The following is a 6,072-nucleotide window of genomic DNA, read 5'->3' on the forward strand; positions in this document are numbered from 1 at the left end:
TAGTTTTACCACCTGCTTTTTCAGCATCTTCTGTTATAAAACTGACTGGAATGGGTGAGACCTGAGGAACTTTTCACTGAATTTGGATTTGTCCTGCAAAAGGTTGCTATGTGTATGTTAAAAATTGATCACTTTACGTCTAAAACAATCCTTACCAGTAAGAATATGTTGGTACTGCAATACATCAAGAACAGGTCCAAATGTATGGTCACAGGCATTTGTTTCCTGTGTAGAATTTGTCCCCATTTAAACTATATACAAATGGAGCTGCTGTAGGTACTGTCTATAGTATCTACAAAGCCAAAAGAAGGGGCTGAATAACTGGCTGCAATTTTGCACAGAAAATAGTGTCCAACATTGAGGTGTGGGTTGTTAAGATTGTGAGGATACTGCTAATTCTTGCTGGCCCTACCAACCTTCCCAGGGTGCCCCCCACCATGCTCAGAGAGAGCACCATTTAAGTCCTCCAGGGCCATCAGTCCCTGCCCCAGTGATGTCACATCAGGGCTGGTCTCCAGCTCCACAAAGCCATGCCCTGCTGTCCCCAGAGTGGTGCCCAGTGCCCAGGCTGAGGCTACCAACGGTGCCTTTTTGAAACAAGTTGTTGTTGAACTATCTGTTATTGTGACAAACACTGGTAATATGCATAGTCAGTTGAATATTTCATCAAAATAATTTCTTTGATTATTTGAATCATATTTATATCCCTTGGCAGTAGAATAGGTCAAAATTGAGATCAATGTTTTCTCTGTTGAAGGATGATGGTATTTAAACTGAAAAATAGACACATTTAATTTTATTATGTCATAGCTTGCCCTACCCAAAACAAAAAATGTAAGATTATGTAAATTATTCGATTAAAATCTCCTTCTTTGTACAGATGTCACACTATCTCAGAATTGCGGCACTGCAATTAAATTCTTATTATATTATATAATAATTCTTGTTATCTTTTTTAATCTTTTACTGGTACAATGAATTATATTTTTTTATTCATATCTTTCAATAAATGTTTATACTTTTACGGTAGTAATCCTTCTACTGGAATTGAAACCTGTCCTTCACTGTCATTAATGAAAAATCCTTAGATAATTTTCCCTTAATCAACGGAGTCAAATTTCTGCTGATCAGATTCAATTTCACACTGTGCTCTAGGACACTTATGGGTAAGCATCACATTGAATCTATAAGTAAAGTTGTAAGAATGGTCACTGAGTAGATGTTCACATATACTGATAAAATTGTAAAACAGATAGATTTATAGATATGTGTTGCAGGACAGAAAGCAAACTCCCTTGGAAAATCTTCAGTCATTTATATATCAGATGGCATAAAAGGAGGTAGTGCTTTTTAACAGCTAGAATAGACTTTGAAGGTCAAACCTCTGAGTGGAGATGGGAAATTAATTTTGTGCTACAGTTGCTGTATAAAGCAGTGGTGATGGGAGTAAGTCACCTCAGTTATACTAGGGCTCAATGTGAGAAGTTAAAAGGCAGAAGTTATGCTCAAGGTGATTCAGCAGAGAGACTCGGGGGAATTCTGAAGAGAAAAGAAGGGCCTCTGTTACTCTTCATTTCATCTTTTGCTTTATAAAATTAATGTATATTTAGCTACTGGCAAAATGTCTCGCACTCTCCTAACCTCTTCCTTTTAATTCCTGCTCCCTTGCCCTCATTATTATAGAGTCACAGAATCACAGAATATTTTGAGTTGGAAGGACCCAGAAGGATCATCGAGTCCAACCCTCAGCCTTGCACAGGACCTTCCCAAAGAGTCACATCATGCACCTGAGAGTATCATCCAAATGCTTCTTGAACTCTACCAGGCTTGGTGCTGTGAGCACTTCCCTGGGGAGCCTGTTTCAGTGCCCAACCGCCCTCTGGGTAAAGAACCTTTTTCTAATGTCTAACCTGAACTTCCCCTGACACAACCTTCCCATTCCCTTGGGTCCTGTCACTGGTCACCACAGAGAAAAGATCAATTCCTGCCCCTCCTGTTCACCTCCCCAGGAAGTTGTAGACTGCAATGAGGTCTACCCTCAGTCTCCTCTTCTCCAGGCTGAACACACCGAGTGACCTCAGCCACTCCTCATAGGGCTTCCCCATAAGGCCCTTCACCATCTTAGTTGCCCTCTTTTGGACACTCTCTAATAGCTTAATACCTTTCTTATATTGTGGTGCCCAAAACTGCACACAATATTCAAGGTGAGGTTGCACCAGTACAGGGTAGAGCGGGACAATCCCCTCCCTTGACCAGCTGGTGATGCTTTGGCTGATGCCCCCCCAGGAAGCAGTAGCTGCCAGGGCACTGCTGACTCTTGTTGACTGAACAAAAATGGCTCTACACAACTACATTCATTGGGAGTTGTACATGCTTTTCCAGATCTTGTCAGTATGCATGTGAAAGTTAACTAGAAGTGTAGCATAGCCAGGAAGAACATAATTGGCAGACCTGGAGCTGAAGGTAAATTCAATTATTAATTTTTAATGTGGGACATATTTGATTTACCCAGTTAAGTAAAATAGTGAATAAAGAATGCAACAATGGAAACTTTGGAGCACATGGATGTAAGACTATGAAATTAATATTTAAACATGAGGCTATGAGGACAAATCAATAGACATACACAGATATGCTTCCCTTTCATTTTCTTTAGGCACATCACGAAATGTTTTCTAATCAAACAAACAGAAACTGGAAGAGGAGTGATACCTTCCATTGAAGATCAGCATATTTTAAAACTGAGGATCAGTTAAGTGAATTAATAAGCCTCTGTCAGTATCGCAATTTAGAAAGAATGCATGGAGAAGCCTTTTTGCCTCATACAGAAGGCTTGTAATGCTCAGATACTTGTAACTTGCATGTAACTCTCAGATCCATACAAACCTATTTTTGTGGAGTAAGAGACACATTTCCCCAAAAGGTTCAAAATTCAAATTTTTCAGTTGGATCCTTGAAGCTGAGCAAAATGAAGTTGAGGGGTGAGGGATGGGAAGACTATGCATGTAACACAGCACTAATGGCCATGTTATTCATTGCTCCATCTGAGCTATTTTGACTGTCAGAGTATAAAATATTTAAAGCCACTAACATTATGTCCATGCTATGACTAAATTACAATGGTTTAAAAACAAGGGGAAATGTGGGGGTGGAGAGCTGGATTTTTTTGTGTGTTTGTTGTGGTTTCTTTGTTTGTTTTAAGAAATAAATTCCCAGACTGTGGTATAAATACCATTTACTGTATGAACTAGTACTACACAAACTACTACTTGTGGTAGCACATGAACTTCTGTGAAATGTGAGGTGAGATTTTTCTCACAGTCAATTACCAATCTAAGTAACTGTCCGATTGCATCTTGAGTGGGTGTCTCTGCACATGTGGTTGCAGAGGATCTGTTGGTAACTACCTGACTGGCAGGAGAGAGAGCACTTTCTAAGTTTATAAGGGATGGTGTTTTACTCTGTCAGTTTGGTGACAGAAAGGTGAAAGTGGAAAATGGTGTATTACTTTGGGAAGCAGGAGAGAAGGAAAGGATGACAGGTTTGGTCCTTAAGCCTGACATGAGACAAAGATGTTGAAGTACAAAGCACAAACTGTTGAAGTATTGTCTATGGTGGCAGCTTCTTGTTTCACCGAAGGGAGAATGTGTGTTCTGTCACGGAGTATTTGTGATTTCTCTGAGAATAATTAATATCATATTTACATTTTTACCTTTTAACAAAATATTTGTAATTTATGTTGGAAAAAAAGGTGTATTTTTAAAGTATTTTGCTTTGCTTGAGTTTTTCCACCTTCAGAAACGTAACACTCAAAATTGCTTGGAAAAGACATGAGGAAAGTCAGTTGTCAAATACTGTTTTGAGTAATTCAGCATTTACCTTTCAAACACAAAATTTTGCTTGCAGGAGGCTGATTTTTTTGTGATTCATTTATGATCTATGGCAGTCATCTCAAAAATAACATTTATGAGATTGTTACATTGGCATCTTTCTTGTAATGAACATTTGTAGGGCAATTGAAATTTGGTAGATGAGAGGTGCTTCAATGTACTGAAAGTATTTACTGTGGGGTGTTACACAGGCATCCTTTTAGCCTCAACAGAGTGAAGTAAAAGAACAGTTCTTATCAAACAGATGCATTAGTTTTCTTAATTCCACTCTCTTTTCAGAAGGGATTAGACAAAATAGAGTGTTCAGGAGCAACTCCTTTTTTCCCTATCCGTTTACAAATTGTGGGTTTTCAACAATACTGAAATATGAGCTGTAGAACTGTAAAAAGCTATTTCCAGAATCCAAACAGAAGTGTAGCTGGTTCTACAAACACTAAGATCCATGCAATGCAATTTTGAGCTTATTTTCTTGATACCTAATTAGTTATCTATATATATTTCTGCATATAATTTTGGACAGAAACACATCAAACATATTCAATAGAAAATCATTTTTGACAAAAATATGAATCGATTAAAAATTGCCATGAAACTTGTTAATTCTGTAAAAGTTATTAAGAAATGTGTCTCTTTGCCTTGGAACAAAAGTTAGAAATGAAATGCAGTAAGTGGTACTTACGAGAAATGGTTTCTGTGTTGCAACCTGAATTGTATTTTCTGTGATGCACACAGCCCTGAACTCTTGTAATACTCTTCTCTTAGTGGAAGGTATCTTAGTTAGCAACAAGATAAATTATTTGAAATTGGGGTCATGAGAGGAAAATAAACTGAGAACTGCTGAAATTCTCAAGCAATATTAGGGAAAATCCCTTTCTCGGATCTGGTAGGTGGAAAGCTAAAGAACTATGCATTTGTTTGCAATAGTAGACAATAACAAGGACAATTAAACCCAAACCCAAGTCCTGATTGATTTGACAAAAAAGAACAGAAAGACTAATTATTTGTCTAATGCACCTTTGAGACTTGCTGTAAAACTTAATTAATTGTTTGTGAAGCACTTTGATATCATCATATAAAGTGTTTGAGAAGTATTAGTTGTAGATTTTCCTCATAAAAATACATTATAGCCTACTACTATATAACCTTTCTCAGTGAAATAAAGTAATAGTAAATTTGATTTTTATTATGTTTCTGTTATATAGTAATTATTTTTTATAATTATATGTATGTTCAGTACATAAGCAAAGAGTTGCTTTATAATTAATTATCATTGCTATTTCCACAGATTAAAAAATACTGGTATAGGAGTCATATGCTGAAGGAGAATATGTGCTACAAGTTGAGTGGAACACTTATCATTCCATACACAAGAATAATCATCACAGAGGGAAAAACTGATGATATATTGTCTCAAGCATTGATATATCAAGTTATAAGTGTGCTTTGACTTTACAACTCAGAAAGTTAAAGTATCAAAGAGTGTCTCTTCTGATAGGATTAAAGACTCTTTTAAATGGACCCACTCTAAAACGTTTTAGCACATAAGTCAGCAAAAATACCGATACTCAGAAATGTAAGCATAATTATGTGCAAATTTCTACAGAAGTAATGATGGAATACAGCAGCACTCACTGGGAATGAGAATACCCGGGGCAATTGAGTCTGGTGATTGCGATGTAACAATCTAATATTCCTCTGGTTCTAGCATTTTTGGACTTTGTGGTAAATGTGGAGATACTTTAGGATAATAGTTTTTTTTCAGGCAGGACCTTTCCTTTTAAGGGCTTGTACAATTTTAAGTTCTGAGAAAACTAAAACTTACTGTGAAGAGTAACTGATTTCACAGTACAACATGTGAAAATATAATTGTATCAAGTAAGTAACATAGATTTTACTGTAATTATTATTAATTATAATTAACTTTTATCAGGTAAATGTAGATAATTTTTTAAAGCTTTCTTTTTCTATGATAATCTGCAAATTAAAAAAAATCAATAATTAAGTTTATCACCATCACAGCCTCTATCTCTCTTCATAATGAATCATGGGGGAAAACACACTACAGTTTATTAGTAATTTCATCTAGAATTGGATTGGTCTTGTGAAGTCACCTAGATCAAGTTCATGCATGGATACACATGCTTTCATTGAGTCAAAAAAACCAAACCACACAACAACTGGT

This window comes from Manacus candei, unplaced genomic scaffold (genome assembly GCF_025592945.1).
Source record: "Manacus candei isolate 608988 ecotype Guabito, Panama unplaced genomic scaffold, ASM2559294v1 h1tg000011l, whole genome shotgun sequence".
Lineage (NCBI taxonomy): Eukaryota > Metazoa > Chordata > Aves > Passeriformes > Pipridae > Manacus > Manacus candei.